Genomic DNA, 25,862 nt, shown 5'->3' with positions numbered 1-25,862 from the left:
AAAGGCGTGTTTATCCTGTGATGTGACAGATGCTTAAGTATTTGTTATTGTCTTACTGAAAAATTATGGCCAGTTATGCAGTTATGTTGTGTTGGATATGGATCACAGTGTTATTTTTCCAGTCCATTATTATTTAACCTCTGTCTGTATTTCTAATATACAAACACACAGAGAGAGACCAAAAGACAACTGCATCAGAATGTCTCAAAAGCAATTCAGCCCGAGCTCTCTGATCTCACCAAACAGTTTTAAAGTGTGTCCTACACTGCTTGATTTTTAGCCACATATGGCGGATACATTGGGCATTATTACAAAAGGTACCAGATGCAATTTTGATTTTAAAGATTACCGTTGTATCTCACCGTGCCTGTCGGATTAGCATCGTGTAATTTAAACCTTTCAGAATGCACCCAGGCTCATCTGTTAAACTGTCTGTTGTGGCATTTAGAAGTGATGGTTTGATGATTTTCTTCACAAAGCATCAATCAAATTTAAATGTCAAGTCTTCATGGTGAAATTCAATGTCCCTTTATTTCATTTCATGAAGTTAGCAGTCCCTCTGTAATTTGTAAGCATCCGAAGTTTCCTTTCTGATGGGTTAATGGTGCCTGTGGATGCATTACTGAATTCGCACATTTAATCAAATGCGATTTTGATTCATTTTCATCCGCATACGAAAGAGGCATACATAAGTGTATTTAGGACGATCAATATGTTTCAATGACTCACAGTAGCTGCTTTAGCCGAAAACAGCAAAGTTCCTGTGAAAGCACTAGAACTCTAATAGGCTATATATTTTTATGCAATAAAGCATATTTTATTTTTGTTAATCAGACTGTTGTATTAATGCAATATCTCGCTCACTATCAAAATATTCGGTACAGCAGCATTCTTGTTTTTGTGACATTGCTTTATTATGTTTAGGGATCCCTTTATTAATAGTATTTAAAATGCACAATTTTAAGATCAAAAGGGCCTTTTTGTGTTCAATACTTTATAATTTAAAAAAGATTAGAGAAAAAAAAAAAAAAACGGGGAAACTAAGTGAAAACCAGACCAAAAGAGAAATCAAAGAGCATCTCTTATAACAGCAAAGAAGTAGGACAGTGATTTATTTTATTCAACATTAAAGGATTAATCATTTCTCCGTGACATTTTCTCTCAGCTGAAGGTGTCTGTTTTTAATATAGTCTCTTTATCTGTCTTGTTATTTTTATTTGTCACAGTTCTGCTCCGTGTCACTTTGATTTGAATGATTCTCAGTAGGATTTATGAAATATTAACTAGATCATTGCTAGATTTTTCCACTCTGATCGATAAAGCACCTGTCAATCTATAAACTGGATTGTTTTAGAGCTTCACGGCATAAAATATGGAGTGGTATTGACTGCTGGGTTGCAGTGAATTTTAATATGTCCCCATGTGCATGAAGCTCGAGGTTTGTGGGTAAACTTGCGGACACTCGAGACAGCACCGAAACAAGGACTCCATTTGAATGTGTGGAGGTCACAGGAAACGTTTGCAAATTATCTCACTGATGCGTCTTCTGATCTCCACACAGATACTGGAAAACCAATCTGGCCTACTGATTGGGATCTTATCAGGCTGCGCTTGGAAAAAATTTCACAGTTTGGTGCAGGCACAAAAAAATTATCACTCTCTGCTCTAAATAAGATTGAGAACGGCAAGCGAATTAGCTTTTGATTTAATATTAGCCATAATATAACATTGGGAAGAGTGGGGGAAATACCGAACTGTTTCAACACTGACAACCAGGAGAAGCTGTGGGAGAAAATAAGAAATGCACTGTGTTTTGACAACTCTGTCTTTGATATCGCATATGAGAGACTTTATAGAGAGTGCCTGTACGTCAAATAAATTCATGTGGCGGGAAAGACATTTGCCCCATTCAGCTCTGTGGTTGCCCTCTCGTGTGGTTCTTTCCTCAGTCACACTGAAGCTCATCCTGAACAAACTTGACTTAAAGGTCACGTTTTTCGTGTTTTTTTGAAGCTTTGATTGTGTTTACAGTGTGCAATATAACAGGTGTTAATTTTTCACATGTAAAAACAATTCACTTATCTGTATACCGCTGTTTTCACTGTCATAAAAATGGGCTGATGACTTCCTTGTTCTATGAAGCCTCTCCTTCAGAAATACATAACGAGTTCTGATTGGGCCAGCGGTTCCTGTGTTGTGATTCGACAGCAGCGTGCACGCGGCCCTCCTGGAATCACGATTGGGCTAGTTTTGGAGTAGTTTTGAGAAGCAAGTGGGCAGGATTTGTTTTGAAAACCTGTCAATCCTGATCTGAACGCATGTGATGGAGGTGTACTTCTAACCACAGAACGCCTTTACTGACGAGATGCGCATGAAAATCACATTAGATTTTTTGCACAGCGCTACCATCTAGTTAACAAAGCTAAACAGCGTTGCCCTTTGTGTAATTAGTTACAGAAACCAACTTAAATAATAAAATACACTTACTGATTGTTGTCCATAAACAACACCTTCTCCAGACAAAGAGGGAACTGCTCCATCTTTCAAGAATAATCTTTGTGCGAATCCGGCATTAAACTGAATGAGATTAAGACAGCTGTCCTCAGTAAAATGTGCTGCACATAGTTTTACATGTGGATTATAATTTTCGGGAACCGAGTTAAACATAAATTGTAACCATTAATCTCCAAGTACAGCGTCCCTGGGAAGCCCAAACAAAGATGATTGGACTCCGAGATGAAAATAACAGCGTTTCGACGACATGGCGACAAACACAAACACAGCTCTTCTTCTTCTCCATCGGAGCGCAACAAGACCACGCCCCCTTTTTTGTTTATTCCTGTGGACGGAGATTAGTCAAAAAAAAAAAAAAACGGTTTTAGTGACGTCATTACTGCAGGAACTAGAGGGATGTAGTCCAAACTGGTCATTCGATGTAGACGGATTCTGTTAAATAAATTATCTTGCTTGGCATTAAACTTTGAGCTTTAGCATTTTACAGATATTATTTATACTCTAACAACAACATTACACACTAAGTAAAGTTTAAAACATGGGATCACAAAGAAAGGGACCTTTAAGTTTCAACTCAGAGATGAAATATTTGCATGCTTTCTTCTTCCAAGCGGGTTTCTGTGCAGACAGACTGTGGGCAGTGTTGACTTTGTTCCTGTTATCCTTTTGATGAATGCTGCTGCCGCTGTGGGCATTACCTCCCTTCGTGCGGGGCCTATTGATCAGGGCCATTGCAATCTAGTACCTGCGCAGGATTACTGTCTCCACCGTTAGTCACAATCAATGACTCCAGACAGCCGTGGCTAAAATGTCCTCGCAGGAGACAGAGTATACCTCCACTTTTTATTTAGTGAAGATGACACACATGTGGAGAACAATAGGAGAAGTCTGATATCTGGCAGATTTTACTCTGATAAACAGCTTCTTGTCAAAGTTGATATAAATTTCAGAAATCTCTGCTTTGGGAATTTCTCTGTACTGATTCGTCCAGCCTTCTGGTTTGAGGTAGACATACTGTAGCTTTGCCAGCTTCGCAGGATGGAATTCTAAGAAGTGAAAGTGGGTTTGGGGTTGATTCAATATTATTTCAGAAAACACAGCCATACAAGTTGTTTGAAAGGATACTTTTTTATGCTTTCTGATTAACAGTGTATGAGCATCTCATGAACTAATCAGTATGAAAAGCATCTTGGAGACGTTGCCACAGTTCTTCTGGATTGAGTCTGTCTCAGTTTGTTCTGTTTCTTCATGTTATTCCAGAAAGACTGGATGATGATGATGAGATCAGATTTCTGTGTGGAGCACTGGCTGCTGTCAGACAAAAATCTCACTGGATTATTACAGTTAATGTTAAAATGAATTTTTAGAAATGTACAGTGATATACAGTGACACACTACAGCAAAACATGGAAATAAACAACTTAAAACAAACAAATATTGGGTATAGGTTAAGTTATAGTTTTTATAACTACCTGTATATTTACATTCATGCATTTAGCAGACACTTTTATCCAAAGTGACTTACAGTGCTTTCAGGCTCACATTTTTTTTTACCTAACATGTGTTCCCCTGGGAATTGAACCAACAACCCTTTGCACTGCCAATGCAAGGCTCTACCACTGAGCCACAGTATTTAAAACAATAGAACTGTTTGTAATATTCTTATTACTTAGGACTGAAGGACTGATGTAAACGTGTATATAAAAACAAAAACAATATATATACGTGCGTCTGTGTGTGTTATATCCTTTTTTTAAATTGCTACTATTGTATTACTAGTTGTATTCTATTACCAATTCTATAATTTGATCATCTGTTTTTGTTTTTGCATAGGTCTGGTAGGCTTTCTGATGTGGTACTAAATTGCCTCAGGTTATAGTTCTTCACTGATTTCATAAGTTTGTTACTTTAGATTTCTAAAAGTTCACGGCTGTGATAACTGATGGATAGGAAGTAAAAGAACAATAGTATATCAAACCAATGTGATAAATTAAATCTTGAAGAATTTCTAGCTTCACTTCATCTCAAGTTTTCCACATGCATATGCAACCTGTTCTTGTTCAGATTAAGCAATTCAATAAAGTTGCAATTTTAAAGATAATGAGCAAACACTTTCGAACATTCTTTCTTTTATCCTCAGAGAAGTGTTTCAAATTCCTGTGTGACTGATTGTCAGTTTTGAAATATAGCCAACATAAACAGTCCACAGTACAGGTCAGCATACACTGCCAACTATTTTTCAAACTGTCTGTCTGCACCCACAGTAATTTCTCCTGACAAATCAGAAACCACACATTTGGATGAACGCGTGATTAAAAGTGACACTTTATACTGTGTTTTGGATTCTCCTCCTGATCTCTCAAGCAGAAAGGCAGCCAATGCGGTTCAGGCTGACCCTCTTCAACCCTATTTTAAATGCAAATACTGAGTGTTTATCAGAGATCCTTTGCCTGTTTTGTGGCAGTGAGCTGTTGACCTTAAGGAAATGGAAATTTGCCATCAGTGAAGCAGCAGCCATCTGCCCTCCATCTGAAAAACAGAGGGAGCGATATCCCTTACCCTGAGAGAGATGGACAGAGAGATTATACTTGTCTAAATAGAATAATGTTATAAGACTCACAGACTCAGTATAATTTTATTAGACCGATAACCCTTGTTGGCTTCTAGACACACCATTAGAGAAAGTGCAAAAGTATCTTGGCCTCGAGCTTTTTAGTCCACAGCAATCTAAACATATTCTGACACGCAGAAGAGACGAAGCAAAAACCGATCTGTAACGTTATTTTATATTCCAGCGCTCTCAGGCGGAAATCAGCTGCTTATTGACTCAATTGATTACATTCTCGTGACCCTGCTGGCCTCTCTGTCTTTGTCCTGCTTTCTGTGATAGCAGCTTTGGAGTGATTGATCAAATTCTTTGTCGCTGGTTAATCTGAACAAACTGGAAGACAAAAAAGTGTCAGATCCCATTGTGTAAGCTCTTCTCCTCAGTCAATGAGCGAGTCTTTCTAAATATTTAGCTAATGTCGGTGTTGTGGCCCATTCGGATGCTATTGATTGAGGAGTCTGCTGAGATATTTTGGTATTTTTTCACCTTGATATAAAAGGCGGTGAATCAGGGTCTGTAGACAATGAAACACATTGATTGACTGGAAGCTGAAATAAACTCGAGTCACTTTATCTGTTCACAGCTGCAGGCTATAATTGGATCTGGAGTGAGTGACACTTAGATTCTAAAAGATACATCTGGCCAGCTGTCAGCATCTGTGACTCCATCTTCATTCTGTAGCCATTACTCATAAATTAGCCACCAGAAGTGGAAGGAAGCTCTTCAGTTGGGTATTTTTAAAGGGATAGCTCACTCAAAAAACAAAATACATGTAATTAACTTTTTTCTTTATTTTCTTTATTATTTTTTTGTTTATATATATATATATGCAAATGTTATCTTTTATTTATGACACTTTTTGCACACACACACACACACACACTCTATGATAAAATAATGATAAGATAATAAATAAGTGGTTCACACTTCATTTTAGGGTCCAATTCTCACTATTAACTAACCATTAACTATGACTTTTGCCTAAATTAACTCCTTATTTGCTGCTTATTAATAGTTTATAAGGTAGTTGTTAAGTTTAGGGTATTGGGTAGGATTATGAATGTCATGCATTTTATGCACTTTATAAGCACTAATAAACAACCAATATGTTAATAATAGACATGCTAATAAACAACTAGTTATTAGTGTGAATTGGACCCTCCTAAAGTGTTACCAATAAGTGAATACAAAATAAACAATAACATTAATTAATGTGTTATTTAAATAATATTTCCATAAGTAAATAAAATATTGCATAATAAATGTTATTATATATGCATATATAACATTTATTATGCAATATTATTATTTACTTATGCATTTATTATGATATGACTTCCACAGTATGAAAAAATAATAATATGGAAGTCTATGAGTTCCATCAACTCTTTGGTTACACACACTCTTCAAAATATCCTGTTTTGTGTTTAGCAGAAGAAAGGCATTCATATAGGTTTGGGACAACTTGAGAGTGAGTAAAGGATGAGAGAATTTTCATTTAGGGGGGATTTATCACTTTAAGGTGTAGGATAACATTAGCATAGATCTATATCAAATTTGTATATATCAATGCTATGTGTCTTTGTAGATACAGGAAATTAAATGTTTGTGTTTGTTGCTCTATATTTGTGGATATTAGGCAGGTTGCAGGTTCAGCATGTCTTTGTCTCCTGCTGCTCCTCTCTGGCAGGAAGTGAAGTTCTCGGGGAAGGGGTGGACGGCAGCATCAGAGGCATATGGGTAAACTGAGCTGCACAGCTGGAGCTCCCTGCTGCGTCCTCATTGGCCCCTGCAGCCCGTTGCCACGGTACCAAATACCCAGCCATGAAATATGGATACAGATCAGCCAGCATGTTGTCATAATAGAATATAAACCCAAACCTGAGAAAATACAGAACAACACAACTACGAGCCTCCCAGTGATCACGCAGTAAACTTTCCACCACCTGACCCCATTACTCTATCAGTATGTGCATAACACGCTATCTCTGTTCCACCATGTCATAACTGCTGGCGATGATCTCGGTTTAGTTCTGCTATGGGCTGCTTTATATTCACTGTCAGTTTGCCAGGTGTAAATTAGCCATGATAAGCTCTGCCCTTCACCGCCGTACTTCTGCTGTTATGACAAAGTCAGCCAGTCAAAGCATGCTTCGGATCAAACAAAGAAAATGCTCTGTGTTTGTTCTATAGCACACAGAAGAGGTTATGAGTGTGTGTGCGTACATTTATTCCAGTCTTACCTTCAATCCCTATACTTGGCAGGCCCAGCCGGAGAGCTGTATACACACACATGCTGCTTGTTCAAAGTAGTTGTATTATCTTTATGATGCTTCACGTCACACTGAATTTCCACTCCATTTGTGCATTTTAGCAATTAGCCATGGACCCCAGAGCAGCTCTTCCCATAATGAACCCCCCTGTGGCTTGCCTTTAGCTTTGATTACCAAATGCCTCAGAAAGTAGTTTCTATTTAGTGATATTAAATCAAATTTAGAGGTGACCAGTATCAGCTCTATATCCATAAGGGTTGGGGGTGTCCCGTAGAGAGAGAGATAGAGCGATGCTAAAGTTTCATGCTTCGTGAATTTGGGAATCAATGCAGAGTTATTATAAGGTTGATGCTAAAAAGATGAATCTTCTTCTTACTAAAATGAGAATTTCGTACAACTTCGATGAAATGTCTTTGAGATTAACATAAATGCTATTAAGAAAATTGATTGGAAAATGGCAATCAATAAAAAATGATCGAGGTGTCTGTCAAGTCACCTTTATTTATATAGCACTTTAAACAAAATACATTGGGTCAAAACAACTGAACAACATTCATTAGGAAAACTAATGATGCAGTCAATAATGCAGAATGATAGTTAAAGGCAGTTCATCATTGAATTCAGTGATGCCATCTCTGTTCAGTTTAAATAGTGTCATACAGAATGGATCTGGTGGCTAAACAGACTAATATTAGCGTAGATGCCATTCTTCTAATGATGTAGCAAGTACATAGGGTGTTATGGGAAGTGTTCCTGGTTCCGGTTTACCTAATTAATTCAGCCTAAAAATCCTTTAACGGATTTAGATATTAAAAGCATATTAGTATTAGATAATAGCATATTAGTCTGTGAGAGAAAGGAAAGATTGGTGTGGAATAAAGATAAAAAAAAATTATTTAAACTAAGCATGACCACGTTATACTGCACCCACAATCAAGCCTAGAAAAATCCCAGTCAACCACCCCCTTTAAGGACTAGACATGTTGTGTGTTCAGAGATGATATTCTGCATACCTTGGTTTTAACGAGTAGTTATTTTAGTTACTGTTGCCTTTCTATCCATTCTGCCCATTCTCCTCTGACCTCTGACATCAACAAGGCATTTTCATCCACAGAACTGCCGCTCACTGGATATTTGATCTTTTTCGGACCATTTTCTGTAAATCCTAGAGATGGTTGTGCATTGATACTGCATTACATCCTTTTTTCTTTGTCTACACATGAAAGAAATGAGCCGTCAAAAGTTTGTAAATTGGTGACTATTTTGTCACAGAATATCCTGTGTGATATCTAGAATATCAATATGGATTTGTTGGTGAAACCTGTTCAGTCAGACATGTGACAGGAGGAAATGACACGTAGCTGCTGGTGAAAACTTACCCCCGTCTGACTTAATGGCCAATGAGCATACACACACACACACACACACACACACACACACAGGAAGTGGAGGTCTGCTTGTCATTATGGATTTATACGGGCTGTTTTCTATCGACAGAGACCTCGCACACTATTTCATGATTCCAAGAGAGAAGCGTAAATCTGCCACTAACCTTTCAAATGAAAAGTAGGCTAATTTCATTAGTCAGTTTGAACAAATTTGTAAGTAATATGTTAAGAAATTGGATTTCAAATGCATTTGTTATGGTGAGTGCATTTGTCCAAAAATACGTGCACAAAGTGTTAGAAACTTGGTTTAGAGTGTACAAAGTGAAGTGCAACTCATTTTTTGTCATGAAATGCTGCATTTGGTGTCACATAATTAATTTCATGCACAAAATGATTTGGTTACACATGGTCCCTTCTTGTCGACCAGGGTAAGCCACTATGGTCCTCTATGGTAAAACCTTCTCTTTGAAAGGAAAGTAATTTCAGAAGTGAAGCAATTTTTATCAAAGAAAATGAAAACAAACATGTTTTCTTTTGGAGTAACATGCACTTTTAAATCATCCACTCCTAGAGTGAGTGACCTAGAACGTGCATTAAGAAAGTAAATAAGGTCCTTTTTGATTTCATGTCGACTTAAAAATCTAATTTCCCATGTATACTAATCAGGTTTTGAGATATGAAAGTCAAATGTCTCTTTTTGTGTCTTTATAACTCAAAGTTCATTTCTAAAACAAACTTTGATGAATCACTGTGTTCTTGTTTTCAAAATCCCATTTAAAAAAATAAAAAATAAAACAAGAAATGTCAAAAACTACTCCCACTCTCTCTTCTGCACGAGGTTGTCTGAAGAGGTGAAACCAATTTGTTTTCGATCTGTGAACGCGGCTCCCTCTGATCCTCATGCGTTCTTTAAGACAGGCCTTGATTATTGTTCTACGGAGGCCTTCAAAGTCAGCCTCAACAAAGACCATCTCACAGAAGTGTCAAAAGTACAAGGATTCACAATAAACACTGTCAGATGTGACAGTTCGCTCAGCATGTTGCTTTTTGAATGCTATATTGGCTAAAAAAATATTAATATATGCGCTAGTGTTTGAGAAAATTAGCCCTTCCATAGCATCACATATTTTGATTTTTTCAGTAAAAAAATAAATCAAATACAGAAATAGGAATAAATATATATATATATATTACATCTTACAGTTTTTTTTATACAAATGTATAATCAATTGAGGGATAATTACAGTTAACTAAAATTAGACCTAAATTAAAACCATAAATTAATCATTCAATTTAATTTCTCATTTTAAATTAAAGTTGATAAACTTCTAAAATACCTAAAACTAAAACTGAAAAGAAAATTAAATGAAAAAAAAATTATAGACCGAACTAAAAATCCCAAAAAAATATATAAATATATAAATAAAAACGGGTTCAAAATGGTAATAAAAACAACAATAATATATCAATGAGATTAAAATAATGAATAATAATAATAGTTCTAAATTTTCTAAATATTTAATCAACTAAATGTTGCAGTAAGACCAAAACAATAGATTTTAATTTTAATTTAATGTGGACATTAAGTTCTGATTAAACATCTGTTACATATTGAATGGCTGTGTGGGGTCACACAATACCATATCACTGTGTGTGTGTGTGTGTGTGTGTTTGATCTGTAACCAAAGCCCTGGTCTTCCCTCACCTCTCTCCTCTCCAGAGGCCCGTGGCTGGCGTTCAGTTCTCCCTCATCTGCCACATCAAACGATCTCATTACCTGCTGTCATATCTAACCTTATCTCACTCCTCTCTTTCTATCTCTCCTTCATTCCTTTTCCCAGCCTTCTCCTTGCTTTACATTAAAACACAGAATCATTGTAGCTCTCTGATGTGTGTGTGTGTGTGTGTGTCTCCACAGCCTCCCTTACCGCCCTCCACCAGCCCACCGCAGACGCCCCTCTATAAAATTCCCTTTTATTTATTGCTTGTTTGCTTTTTATTAGGTGGCGGCACAGACCCCAGCCGTTTCCTGCCGTTTGATGTGCGTTGCTCTCTTGTCACTGATTACAATTCACATCTGCAAAAAGACAGAAAGGAAGGAAGACGGGCTGTTAAAAAGAAAAGAGCAGGTTGCCACAGGTTTTGCAGAGGGGATCACATTTGTTTGCCGTCCTCCCATCTATCTATCTATCTATCTATTGTACTTTACCAATATACTACATATATCATTCTATACATATACATTTTATCAATACTCTATGTATTTCATAATGTCACTGTACTTTTTAGCAACTAGCTACAGCATAGATGCACAACACAGACCTCAAATGATACCAGAATGATTATTTTTTTTATAATGTGTTGATGCTAAATACCCCTTGTGCACCCCATGTCCCTCTGCAGGATTATTTGAACTGCCCCGGTCCCAAATTACACCCCTCTTTCTGCCTTGGTATGACAGGACTAAAGCCACTAGTCTGAGTATTTATAACTGCTTTGTTGCCTTTTCTCTTATGAGCATATCTGTAAAATGGCTTTAGGACTGAGGATGAGAGATTGCTTTTGGATTGGTCTCAGCTTTCTAATCCTCTCTCTCTCTCTCTCATTCTGTCTGTCTGTATCTCTCGCTTTCTCTCGTTTCCTCTCCTGCTTGGCAGGTCCACCTGGAGTCATTAATATCAGCAGTTCCACCTGTTAGCTCCAGGGTGGTGCGGCTGCAGCCAGGGCTGTCATTAGCCTGAGTGAGGTGGTGCTCCCAGCCCGTGACCTGCCTCGTTTGCCTGCCTAATTTATTTACTGCAAGTCAGTAGCAGCGTCGGGACTCGCTAGGGTCTTCCACAGAGCTCTCTTTCTGTGTCCCTCTCTCACTTTCTCTCTCTCCCCTTTAAAAACGAAAAAGTAGGCACCATAAATTATGTGAATGGAGCTCTTTAACAGGACAGGGTGAGCGGAGGCAATGATTGGTCACAGTTTAATGGAACTCTGGTTGTGCTTTAGAAAACTCTTAAAGCTGCCAGGCTTCGGTCAGTTTTTGCTTCACAGCATGCACAAGCACAAAGTAAAGTAGAGTCTGGCCTTCTGACACTGATAACAATACATGCCTAGTGCAGTAAGGGTTTTTCATTCTCTATAGGTTACTGATATAATACTGTATAACTAATATAACATTTATAAATAAATATTTAAAATATGAACTGAAATATGAATATAAATCAATATATGTATGCATGTATATTTATATATACTTTAATCATAAATGCACTTACATTGTCTTAAAAAATGACTTTCTGCAAAATTACCTTTTTTTTTTTTTTTGACCTTTCAAAATGTGGCACGATTAGATTTTTTTTGTGCTTTTTCTCTGTTCAAATTATAGTCTCTTTCACTAGCATGCCTACATTAGTTTTCATGGTAACATTACACATTTGCATGAGACTTGCGATGGATGATTTTTGCCGTTAATTCTTATTGTTTTATTTTTTGTTTGTAAAAGCAGAGTTTGAGTTTCTTGTGCTCACCAAGGTTGCATTCATTTGATCAAAAATACAATAAAACAGTAATATTCTGAAACATTATTACAATCTAAAATAACTGTTTACTATTTAAATGTACATTAAAATGTAAATTCCAGACAAGTCTCAGTTAGTCTAGCGCAGTACACTTAGCTGTTTTTTTTAAAGAATAGAATAGAAATTTATCACAATGTGAAAGACTACTGTCACTTTCGATCAATTAAAATGCATCCTATCTGAATGTAAGTATTAATATGTTTCTAAAAAATTTAATAATTACCAACCCCAAACTGCATTTGCTGTTGACATATGCAGAGTTTGAGTAAAGTGACACACAAGGTAACATCCTGTCACACACTGAATGATCATATAAAAAATAAAAGTAAAAATGTATGTGATTTTTCAAACTGAGGTGCATTAACAAAAGTTTGACTAGATGACTTCAAATGAGCTACGACTGATTGGATGGGATTTCATGTTTATTTGTTTGTTTGGTTTTTTTTTACCTGTCCATGCTATAAAAAGTATTATTGTCAACAAACAATCGCTTACTTTTTTTTCATAGGCGAAATCCATTGGATTCCACACCATTTTCGAATTTCAAATCAAAGCAAAAAATTTCCCCACATATTTTGCAATGGGTTCAATTTGGTCACCCATATTTGCTGTGTTGACCCACATAAAACCGCTTAGTTACAGTGACTTCTGTGTGAGCTGTGATTCATACTACGCTACTAACAATAGACAATGGACATTTTTGCTTGCAAAATTTCGCTAATGTGACTACTAGTTTTGGTCCTTTCGCTCTATCTTCATCACTCCAGAGCTAAAGAGTCATGCTGGGCCGTGCAGCGTGGGGCTGAAGACAGCACCCTGGCATCGTGAAGGTGCTTTGAAGAGCAGAGAGCGGTGATTAATGCTCTCGTAAAGGAGGTGAGCTCATTTTGATGGAGGGCTTTATAGATCCTGCTGCCTCGGAGGGTGGGTGGCAGGGTGGAGGGGGTTTCTTATCCGTTTATGCAGCTTTCTGGAGGAAAACTGAAGTTATCAAACTCTACTTGACAAAGCACTGCCCGGCTGTATGCACCACAGAGGTCCACCGAGAGCTCCAGTTAGCCACGTGCTCTCTGTCGTTCAAAACAGACAAAGTGAGCCTTCAGGGTGGGCTCCTCTGGGATGTTCACACACATGTGCACATACACCAACTCTGCAACAACAACCTCTCTGGCTCAAAGAGCAGCTGTTTGTCATATGGTGCTATCAAGAGCTAATCATCCAAGAACGACTGGCCTCTAACAACAATAAATCAATAGTTACTATGGCGATGGAATCTCAGGGAAAACAGACGGGTCTTTTGACGCAGGCAGGTAATGAAATGATAATACCTTGCAGATGGAGCGGTTGTCAAGGAGTCGCTGACCTTGAGAGGCTTCGTCACTTTTCCTCCAGGTGAAAGAGGAGAGAGTTTTGTCAGCGGGAATACGGGAGGACCTCGGGGGAGCATTTTGTGCACCTGCACTGATGAAATGATTGTACGACACGTGTGTGAAAGAGAGAGAAAGAACGAGAGCATTTAGGTGAATAAAAAAATCCTTTTTATTCCTTTGCTGCTTTTAAAAAGAGTTAAGTGTTCTTCAGGTAGATTTTAAAGCGTCATTGTGTCACCTTTGAATACCATTTCTTAAGCATTTCCTGTTTCTCTAGAGACCTGTATTTATTTATTTTATTCATCATAGTTTCACATTTTTAATCCCCATAAAAAGCGGAATAAAGAACAAGCACAACTTCTAATAACATTCACCATTGTAGGATGACGTTTCATGTGCATTTCCAAAAATGTCTATTATGTTTTACTCAAATGCTGTCTTTCTGTGCCATTACACTTGTAATCAAACAGCATTTTCTTATTTTCTCAGGTGAAAAAAACGCCTTGAGTCTCATGTTTGACTTCTCTCAGTGTGGGCCGGCAGTCATGCAGGGGTGCAGGGTGAAAGGTCGCGCTCTAGGAAGCACTTCAGAGAGGAAGTCAAACTGAGCAGTTGCATTGTGGAAACGCAGTGGGTGACCGTGAGTGTAAGTGTCTGCGAGAGCGACAGAAGGAGAGGAAGAACGAGAGATTGAGAGAATCACACTAGAGCTTATGGTGTTGAACTGAGTGCATTTAATGCTAGAGATCAGTTGGTTTGGATGGTGTTCAAGTGGTTTGATGAAGCTGGGTGAAAAATTACGTTTTATGCACACTTAACTGTTGGCGAAAATAAAATGCTATTGAAATAGTTTAGCAAATTTGCATGCTCCTACTCAAACGTACAAATGATGCAATATACAAGATAGACGATGTTACATTTTATGCAATCAAACTAAGTGAGAAAACAACTTAAAAACTAGCTTTTTGCTTACTGATGAAGTTGAGAAGAGTGTAGAGTTGGGTGAAAATCGGTCGGCATGATGGAGCAGATCTGAAAACTGCTTTAGCAGAGACTCCATAAGAAACAGAGAGAGAGAGAGAGAGAGAGACAAAGAGAGACGAGAGACAAAGAGAGAGAGAGGGGGGCTCCCTACAGGCCTCAGCAGCTCAATCCTATTTATTGATTTTCTGTCCACTCCTTCAATATGTGGAATGTGCACAGGCCAATAGATGATGACAAACGGGGCCACCAGGGACAGCAGCGGCTCTAATTGAACTTGATGGAGTACAGCTGAGGATCAAAGGTTGCGCACACTCTGTGACATTACAGGTTCTCCTCTGGTGGAGATAGAGCGACGGAGTGTATGGAGAGGAAAGGCTGGCCGGGAAGAAAAAGGTGTAATCCTCTATTTCAGCCCTTCCCTCCCTAATGTTCCCGGTCGTTCTCAAAATATGATGACTTTTCAGTTATGAAAAGGATTATTGATATTAAAAATCACATATAAAACCTTTGTAACTTGTTATCAAATAATAAGAATTGATTGTTTTCTTTTGTTTTTTTGCACATTTACATTTGTTGGGTGTGGGGTGGGGGTTGCTATAAACCTAGACAATGTATTTTCCCTCTTCTTATGTTCCAGTTTTTAGTTATCCTTGGTTATTCATCATTGCAGTATACAGTGGTGGCCAAATTTATTAGAACACTAGTATTTTCACCATTAACTGCATTTATCACTGTAATGTTTTGCCATTACTGTAATAGTCCAGTGAGATTTATGTTTTTTTTTAAGGAGTCTGAAAACAGCCAGTGCTTCACACAGAGATCTGATCTCATCATCATCCAGTCTGTCTGGAATAACATGAAGAAACAGGACAGCTCAGACTCCTTGTATATCGCTCGTCTAGGCATGTGAAGTTGTGAAATAAAGTAAAGAACAAAGTGAAGTTGTCCTTTTTGATTTGTAGTAGTAATGTCAAGAAATTAGTGTGTACTTAGTATTGGCTTCTTGATGAGAACTGTATTTAACATTTCAGCATTTAGTAGGTCATAAAGTCACATTTTTTTGAGAATGACTGTCATCCCTCCTTTACTTTCATTGCTCGGTCAAGCACAATGGAACCTGGTGCTTTACAATAACAACCTCCTGCCAAAAGCACAAGAAAACAAGGGGAGAAGAAAAGCTCTGTGCTCTATTTTGATGAAAGTAACAAGCACAGCTTGTCGTAAATAGGCTTTCTGAGGCCCGAGGCAACTCCTCCCCCCAGGGGAGCCACTTTCTCTCTCGCTCTCTCCCCGGGCTGCTGTCGCCAAGAGGGCCTCGCAGCTGACACGGGAAAAAGGCACAAACAAGATGTGTCTTCAGCTGTTCTGACAGACGGAGGAAATGATATTTTCTGGGAGAATGCTCACTTGTTCACTCAGGTTTTTCTCCCCACCTCATGAGGGAATAAGACATGAGGATGACACGGTGGAAAAGCCCAATGTGTTTTCTTTTATGGAAGTGCTGCAGCATCCTAGTGTAGTCTTTAATTTGAGGTGTACTGGAACTGGAACCCCACAGACCCCACAGACACAGAGTCTGGAGACTTGTCTTTTTGTCTGTCTGTCTTTCTGTCTGTCTGTCTGTCTGTCTGTCTGTCTGTCTGTCTGTCTATCTATCTATCTGTCTGTCTGTCTGTCTTTCTGTCTCTTTGTCTGTCTGTCTTTCTGTCTGTCTGTCTTTCTGTCTATCTATCTATCTGTCTGTCTGTCTGTCTTTCTGTCTCTTTGTCTGTCTGTCTTTCTGTCTGTCTGTCTTTCTGTCTGTCTGTCTGTCTGTCTATCTATCTATCTATCTATCTATCTATCTATCTATCTATCTATCTATCTATCTATCTATCTATCTATCTGTCTTTCTGTCTCTTTGTCTGTCTGTCTGTCTGTCTGTCTGTCTATCTATCTGTCTATCTGTCTGTCTTTCTGTCTGTCTTTCTGTCTGTCTGTCTGTCTTTCTGTCGGTCTGTCTGTCTGTCTGTCTGTCTGTCTATCTATCTATCTATCTATCTATCTATCTATCTGTCTGTCTTTCTGTATCTTTGTCTGTCTGTCTGTCTGTCTATCTGTCTGTCTGTCTTTCTGTCTGTCTGTCTGTCTGTCTGTCTGTCTGTCTGTCTGTCTGTCTGTCTGTCTATCTATCTATCTATCTATCTATCTATCTATCTATCTATCTATCTATCTATATATCTATCAATCATTCTGTTTCAGAAATGTGAGTGAACTAAATCAAATTAATTCTCACTTCAGTTCTGAAGGGCACACAACCCTGCTGTTGTGTTGTTCTCTGTTGTGTTGTGTTGCGCTGGTTCCATGCACCAGTGGCGAGGGCCAAGCCCGGCTCGTCACGCTCTGCTTGTCTGTGCGCACAGGCTTCTGATCCTGATAACCCATGTGTGCTTATTCAAATGGGAGCAGCTCCAGGCTTCCCCTTGCAAATAAGGGGCCATCCACATGTATTGTCACACAAATTAAAAACGGTCGTTTGTCTGGCAAATAAGAGTCTGTGAGAGGTGTGTGCACGTCTGCTTGAGAGTAAATGAGAGAAAGAGAAAAAAAGAAAGGTGTGGACACACTCCAGCCGAGAGTCTTTGATGTGAACGCCGGTTCTCCTCCTCCACTGAACCTTGGTACTTCCACTTCTTCCTGCTGCTGTCATCTCCGTCCCTCTGGAATAAAGGAGGGGAAAAAAGAGAGAAAGTGATTTTCTCCACACCACTACCTGCATTTGAGAGCCTTGAGATTTCTGGGGGTTGGGGGGGGTTCTTTCTGAATAAATCTTCACTCTTTTCTCCTCCGTTGGCTCGAATCCCCAACCATATAAGCCAGTCTGATCCATCCCAATAATAAAAGTATTGCCAGCCAGTATCTGTGAAAATAGGTTCAGCACATATCTAATTCACTTTAATTACTGCTTCATTCAGAGCCCCGGACACGCTGCTGACTTGGTCAACCTATGAACGTGCAAACATGCACACACACTCTTGGTCAGACTTCTTGGATGGTTCTGTCAGATTGTATGAAGCTCAGGAGTGAATTGAATCTATGTGTAAATAAGTCAGGCTGTCCCCTGGATAGAGGTTTTAATCTACTGTCTTTCTAACTCGCTTTGGCTTTACCCTACCCTCAGGTAATCTCAGGTAATCTCCCACAATCCCCCTCTCTCTGTCTCTGTGCCTAAAAGCTGGCATCTCTGTGCTTCCAGCTGTGTGCTTGTTTAAATCCCTCATAGAGTGGCATATTTAATTTTGAAATGTCCAGTTCTCTTATTAAATGATTTTGAAGACAATGAAAAGGGGAGTAACTAAACAAAAGTAGTGGGAACTTTAGCATGAAAGTAGCTCACTTGCTTTCAAAATAGTGAAGCATTTCCAGTAACAGGTTATTTTATTGCATTTTATTGAGTATTGATGTAGCGACTAAATGCAATGATGCACAATGCAGTTCAGTCCCAATGGAGGAATGATCACAGTGATTGCAGCCCTTTTATGGATGATATTATATTTTCACACTCTTCAGAATTGAGCTTTGCAGTTTGTTGATTTTTGTAAAGCTGCTGTCGAAATATTGCTTTTTTTCTGTAACAGGCTCCTTTTTTAGTGAATTGGTTCATCTGGACAGTTCATTTAAATTAAGAGGTTTAAAACAATACACTGATTTGAGTCGCTATGAAGCAGTTAGATCACCTTATAGCAGAAGATTTGCTTAAATGTATCTCCTTTGTATAAACAATTAGATGGATTCTGGTTGTACTTTGTATATTTAGTGCTTTTGTTACTTTTTATTTTGGTTCATTCATTCAAAAACCATTTTTGTTTCCACAAAGAACCATTCAGTCAAAGGTTCTTTAAAGAAACGTCTCTTTATTACCCTTTTGTAATCTGAAGAACCTTCTTACCACAAATAACCTTTTGTGAAACAGAAGGGTTCTTCAGATGTTAAAGGTTCTTTATGGAACCATTTAGACAAAAACAGATTCTCCTATGGAATCGTGAAGCACCTTTATATTTAAGAGTGTAGGCTGGTCATGTCAACATTCTGCCAAACACACATTTCAGTTCAAACAGCTTGTAATAGTGCACGTTGCATCCGATGACCCCTTTAAAGTATCTTCCCAAAACTATCATTTCAGAATCTGTTATTCACTTCCTCTAGGCCTTGACTTCCAGCAAGTTCTGAATGTGTTCTTCTCACCCCTGATGAGAGGGGAGCATTTGTTAAGTGTAATATTGAGATTTATACTGACTTCAGTCAAAAATGGCTTGACCTTGCACTGAGTCAGTGGATGTTTCGGTGATAAACACAGCACTATCAGAGGGTCATCAGTTTATTTCTTGTTGCGGCTGACATTCTTATTTACTGTATGATGCTCTCAGATTTTCTGCTTTAGACCTGAAAAAAAAAACTGATGTTGTTAACATAAAAATGTGATCTCTCATATAGAGTGGATATATAGACATGAGAATACAGCATTATGTTTTTAGTGTTTTTTGGGTGGTATTGCACACAAACTCAGACGGCCCACCCATGGACCACCCACAGAGAGTTAACAAACCATCTAATGCATATTGTAGATAAGTAGATTTCATTTATTTTATTTCCTTTTATTGTTTATTTGCTTTGAGACTTTCAAAAACATTTGAAACAAAAGGTGATTTTTTTTCTTCACTTGTCTTCCAGCTTTCATGTTATGGATAATGGAAATATCAAATGGATTTTTAAATTAATTTGACTGTTTTGAGACTTTTAAATGCATAAAAAAAAATATTTTTGGAATGTTTTTTTTTTTCACCCTTCTCTCCTGCATTTCATTTTGTGGAAAATGGATGCTATATAATGGATAGCTGTCTTAAATGGCATTTTCATTGACTGATTGATATTTTTCATGTAAGATTTGCCCTGTCTGCTGTCTTTCATGTTATGGATGATGGATAATAGCTAACATAGCTTCCTCTACGTGTATGTATTGTCAGGTCATTAAAGGATATCTGTTTCGGTTTTGGATTTATTATGATTACCATTATTACTATTACTACTATTACTATTATTATTACAAAGGCATTTTCTCCATACCAATCTTTTTGCTTTGTCTTTAGACTCTCACCTTCCGAAATAGGTAGTTTGTAGCCTGAATAATATGCAAAGTGGGATAGATATGAATGGTGCAATATGAATTGTAGCTCCAGTGCTTCAGAGCTACTGAATTATACCTAACTCCCATATAAGATGTGCATAACTGTTCTTTTAAATTCTCTGTCAGAGACAGTGAGCTCCTTTACAAATATAGTTGAGGAGTCATTAAAGCTGTTATTGGGTACTGACTCATGTGTGAGTCGTTTTTAATGTAATGATTCGGGCTCACCACCCAGAGCTCACTGAACTGTTCCTAATGAGCACTCCATTTTAACTGATTTGCAGAAAGAAAACAAGGTTTAGTCTTTAGTTTTGTATACAAGCATCTCAGTTACCCACCAGAATAGACTAGAACTCCTTTAAGGAAGAAGACTGTTTCAAACAACAGTTTGTTTCATTTTGGAATTTTTCTTTAGGCAACAAAATGGAAAAGTAACAAATAGACAGGTACTGACGAAATCTGTCTTGACATAAAGCATTAAAAAAAAAGAATATGACAGTATATCTGCTATTTTCTGGAACAATGCTAACCATCCACACCTCTCAGTCCGTGACCCCTCTCTGTTTTGAGAGTGCATGACCATGAGGTCAGATTTATGAAAGCACTTAATGGAGCCATAAATATGTCCTTATAAACCTGCCAATCACAGAGCTAGGGGTGTATGCCATTTGCGGACAGAAGGCCAAATCTGTCTGAATATTATATAGGTCATTGAAATGATCAATTATGAAAATGTAGATGTAGATGTATGAACATGCATCTGCAACACTCCTGCTACAGAGTGAAACAGACAGCAAGACCTACTCTGATAGTATAGTCACTCTTATGAACTGGCTCATTTTTTGTCACTTCAGAACATACAGAGCAAACAATAACTGTTATGATCGGGTTCTTTTTAAGTGAATCAGACACACGCAGTACAACAAGTTTAGTTACTTTCCCAAACAAATGAATCTTTTAAGACGGCTCTTTTTAGCGAATCAAAAACACACAATGCAGAGAGTGCAGAAAGATTTTTTAACTAATGACACTTTTGAGCAGGATCTTTTAAGTGAATCAAAGACACAACTGTAGACAGTCTAATTCTTGAGCATATGACCCATGATGCCTTAAAAAAGTGAGACTTAAATCGCTGACAGTCTTCATGTAACAGCTTGTTAAGTTACGTGTTAATTTTTGTATGTAGTTTAATATAAAAGTAAAATTAAATGAAAGAATGATATGTTATGATATGCGATTGTTGTATTTCATCATTCATTGAGTCAAAGTCTGTGTAAACACCTTTTGTAAGAACTGTTTGTTTCCTCTCTTTCAGTGGCAGTTTTGATGATTTTTCACGTAAAATTTCACAGTGATGCTAATAAGCCAGGTTCTGTATATGTGCTGTGTGTTTTTACTATTGTGGTGGTTTCTGCAGGGAACAGCGGTGATGTTTCAACACTAATGGCATAAACACAAATAACCGCATGACATATAGCCATCTGAAAACCCTTCGGCAATGTGTGTATGTGTGCACATATGAGAGTACGTAACAAGCTCGGCCCGTGGTGTACGAGAAGCTTCTCAGCAGAAATGTAGCAACACTGGTGATTTATCTTACGCTAACCCCACAGAGTGGCACACGATACCACCACCATCTACATGCTGGGTTTAATAATATGGGAGAAATACAGCAATTCCTTATGGGCAGCATGAATATACTACAAACAAAAAAAACAATGTATATAAATTGTGATATCTCTGATGCAGCTTATTTACAGAGATACAGATCCATTAAAGGGGTGCTATTGTGCTTTTTCACATTTTCAACTTTAGTAAGTCTGTAATGTTGCTGTTTGAGCATAAAAAAAGATCTGCAAAGTTACAAAGCTCAAAGTCCAATTCAAAAGGAGATATTTTATTTAAAATAAACCAATCACAGCACAGACTGGCCCAGCTAACCAATCACAGCACATCTCGTATTCCAGGAGGCGGGCCTTCATTTGATACAGAAACTATTCAAGCCTTTCATGTCAAATTGGGGAGAGAGGTGTTGTAATAATTAGAGATGTTCCGATACCCTTTTTCTCTTCCCGATACCGATTCCGATACCTGGGCTCAGGGTATCGGCCGATACCGAGTACTGATCCGATACCTGGGTGTATATCTGTATATACAGCTGTATATACTACTAGCCCTGTGTAAATTGCTAGAATTTTTTTATGGTGTGCTTCAGACAGATCCCTCAATAAAACATGAACAAATACATGGTGAACTACTGTATTTATTACAGTATTTTTATTATCTAACATGAATTTGACAGTATTATTTATTTTCTTATGCAAAGAAGAACTTCAAATGCAGCCAAAAATCTAACACCGCAAACTAAAAAAGGTATTTAAGTTTTACAATATAACTGTATAAAAAAACTGCAACAAAAAAGATCTATTAATCAGATAATCTCTTTACAACAAAACAAGTAAAAAACAAGCAACCATCTAGGCATAATTATTATTATTATAGAGACGTATTATTATTACTGTAGGCTACAACAGTAGCTTTATATATTGTCAATTTACTCATGTAAACCAAACATTTATTTTAATGGGCTGCCATGAAGATCTTTGAGTGTCTGTGTTTATGATATGACAGTATTCTCAAATGAAACGGTAAATTCTCATGAAGTGACGGTTTATGCGTTCGTGTCCTCATGACACACAGCAGAGACTACAAAACAGCGAGCTCTCGCGCATCTGTGCCAGTCACCCACAGAGATGTAGATTTTGCGGGAGTAATATTTAAATAGTATTTTGCAGTTTAATATTCACAGACACTAGTATATATTCGGCTACTGTCTGGAGCCCTGCGCTTTGACTTACACGGAAGCGACTGAACGCAGCTGCCGGTACTGAATATACTCGAGAGTCTGTAACTACCGGTACTACAGAGACATACTGCTAACCACTGATCTATAATATAGTAGCGGCTTCACTGTCTTTTGGCAGTTTAGAATGTGATGAGTGATCCAGTCATATATAGATAAGGGCTGCTAACGCGTTTTCATTTCTTCTTCGCTGCTCTAAACAGGGGTTGCTTGTGGCAACACAGCACAACTTCCTGTGTTTTCAATGCATTTTGAGCAGCGAAGAAGAACCGTGCAGCGGTTAGGCAAAGCTTGCGGTCATAACTAGGTCTTTTTTAAGAAAATGGTATCGGATCGGTATATGGGTTCATGTACTCGCCGATGCCGATGCCAGAATTTGTTGTGGTATCGGAGATATTTCCGATACTAGTATCGGAATCGGAACAACTCTAGTAATAATGTAAAATATCTGAAAAATAATGTGTTTTTGGAACAACCTCATATGAGAGCCTATTCTAGTACACCCCCAAAACAAAATCGAGACTTTGTAAAAGAGCATAATAGTACCCCTTTAAAAAAAATTTATTTTAATATATGCGATCATTATGCAAAGATGCACCTTCATCATTAGCCTTGGCAATAGTTTAACTGTGAGCAATTTGGTTGTTTAGTAACTTTCTACAACTTAGTGCTGCTGTGGGAGCTTTTCCATCACGGTCGTCTGCGTGACAGTCCCGCTTGCGTCAGGAGACTGTCTGCGTCCCGTATTTCAGACAGTTTTCTCATTAAAAAGGCTGAATGTGTGCGAAAGGGCTGAAGAAGACAAAGCGCTAAACTCTGAGTGTTGTTTAAAGGCAGTTTAAGGTGCTCTTCCTCCACACTGTCTGTCAGAAACCTGGAGCATCTCAGTTTGACACAGACTGAGAAAGCATGACGGCACACGTTCGCGCACACCGTCTCCATCCGTCAGTCGTTTATACTGTTCCACACTCTATCCATACATATATCCATATTTTTCACAAATCTTGTTTCAGCCTCCATTTAGTCGAGAGAGAGAGAGCTATTTATCCATTTTACACCTCTCCGAATTTTCGCTCTCCGTCTCTGCTCTATAAAATAATAGTTCCAACCCACACAAAACATCACTGAACCCTGTTTGCCCGCATTTATTACGCTCCCCTCACCTGCCTGTGAATGGAGCACCAGAAATGCACTGAAACACACACAAGCGCTTCAAGCCAAAGTTTTCTAAGGTGCACTCTTCTCGATCTGATTTCACAGGTTAATTACATTGTTTTGTTGGTGTGTTTTACATTTATTCAGACAAACAAATAATGCTCATCGTCTCTCAGATAATTCAATGGACCTCGACTAAATGAACACCCCCTCCCTTTCTAATAGAAAGGCCTCATCTCCACAACGTTCAAGTGTTCTTCAGTTTGACAAGTGTCATTTAAAAACCATTGTTGTTATGGCAACCACAGACTCATTACAGTTAATTCACTAATTGCTAACTGGAGCCCTGATTGTTCATAATTACCTCAGGGACGTGGTTAACCCTTCACTTGGTATGCAGATCAGGCGGCCGGTTAGTCGCTACTGCTCATAAAGGCCTCTAATTTAACACAATGCTCTTTAAATTCACTTCCTCCCCCTATTTTTTCCCTCCCGTTCTCCGCTGGTCCCCTTGCATCCCAAAGCCCCATCAAGCAGTTTGTAATCAAGAGGCTGGTTGCCATGGTGATTAATCGTGGCCTTTTCCGTCAGCAGTTTTTAGTGAGATGGGGCTTGATGTTTGTTTGTTAATGGGCCAGTAAACAATGGGACTGGGGGCTTTTTTTTAATCGCCTTTATGGATTTTCCCGCAAAAGGCTCCATCGCTGAGTCTAAATCCTTATTATATTTGAGCAAAAAGGGTGATGGACAAATGTGTTTTACAGAATTTTTATGAATACAGGGTGAGAAAATGTCAAGATTTGAAACCACATGAGCACTGTAGACCACATAATTTTACTATTATACCATATCTCATACATAATGTATTGTAAATGTCTAAAAAAAAATTGTTTAGCTCATTAATTTAATATAGACATTATTTGAACTTTTTTAAAATGATATAATATTTATTAATATTTAATAGTAATATTGTACATTATAATATTTATATAATAATAATTATGTAATTGTAATTATAACTATTTTTTATTATTTCAGCATGAAAATGCATGCATTTGAGCTGACTGATGTGATCATTTGCAGTATAGGCCAAAGAAATGTTAAAATAATAACAAAAATTTGATACATTTTATTGGCTATAAACCATTTAGTCACGGTGACCTGCCAACCTAAGCTTTCTTTCGGTTTATACATTTGATGAATGCACAAACACTTATGTCCAGATGACATGCTGTCTGTGTGCACGTCTAAGTGTGTGTGTGTGTGTGTGTGTGTGTGCGAGAGAGGGAGCCCTTTGAAGCACACACAGCTCAAAGGCCAGGAAGGCAATCTGAGAACTTCACAGGCACACGGGATAAAATTGCCTTGAACCCAGAGGTGCAGGGAAAGAGCAATTTGTGTTCCATCTGTTCGGGTACTACCTATTAAGGACATGGGCACTCCACGCCTGAGAGAGAGAGAGAGAGACTCCAAATCCAATTATTTTAGTATAGTACCACGCTTTTCCTTTTGAGGGATGGAACGTCTATATTTTGTTTTGATGTTGTTGTTTTCTTTCTTAAAGACCGAGCCTTTGTCATGCTCTCACACTCTGGAATGTGGTGCACATGCTATAAGGTATATTGTAGGTCAGGATTAAACTGTCTGCTTTGTCTAAGTTTGCAAAACAGGGAACTGGAAGAGAGAGAACGAGAGGGACAGACTAGTCAACTGTCTACCTAGACAGCATTCTTGAGGTTCCTGTATAATTATGCATCCTTCAGAAATACTTTAGAACAAATTCTAATGCAGCATCATGTGATATGACAAATGCTTGTGAAGGAAAAGTCATTCAAGAAGGTGGACAACATTAGAGAAATGTTTCATTGCAAAAATTACTTATTTCAGTCAAATATCTAAAATCCTAAAACAAGATAAATAAAAAATATCAAGATCAAGACTGCATTTTGATTATAAGAAGCAACACTGCACAAG

The 25,862-nt window shown here is 38.0% G+C and overlaps 1 protein-coding gene across 1 annotated transcript in view; it reads left to right on the top strand.

Moving 5' to 3' along the window:
- Nucleotides 1–14,348: 14,348 nt before the first annotated feature.
- LOC127957851 (protein FAM222A-like) overlaps nt 14,349–25,862 on the top strand; it is an 82,662-nt gene continuing 71,148 nt past the window's right edge. The window contains exon 1 of the mRNA XM_052556552.1: nt 14,349–14,368. The gene's annotated coding sequence lies outside the window, so the exon portion shown is untranslated. The remainder of the gene's footprint in view (nt 14,369–25,862) is intronic.

This window comes from Carassius gibelio, chromosome B5 (genome assembly GCF_023724105.1).
Source record: "Carassius gibelio isolate Cgi1373 ecotype wild population from Czech Republic chromosome B5, carGib1.2-hapl.c, whole genome shotgun sequence".
In the NCBI taxonomy this organism is placed as follows: Eukaryota; Metazoa; Chordata; class Actinopteri; order Cypriniformes; family Cyprinidae; genus Carassius; species Carassius gibelio.
The sequence above is the reverse complement of the archived record's forward strand: the minus strand, read 5'-3'. Positions and strand labels throughout refer to the sequence as shown.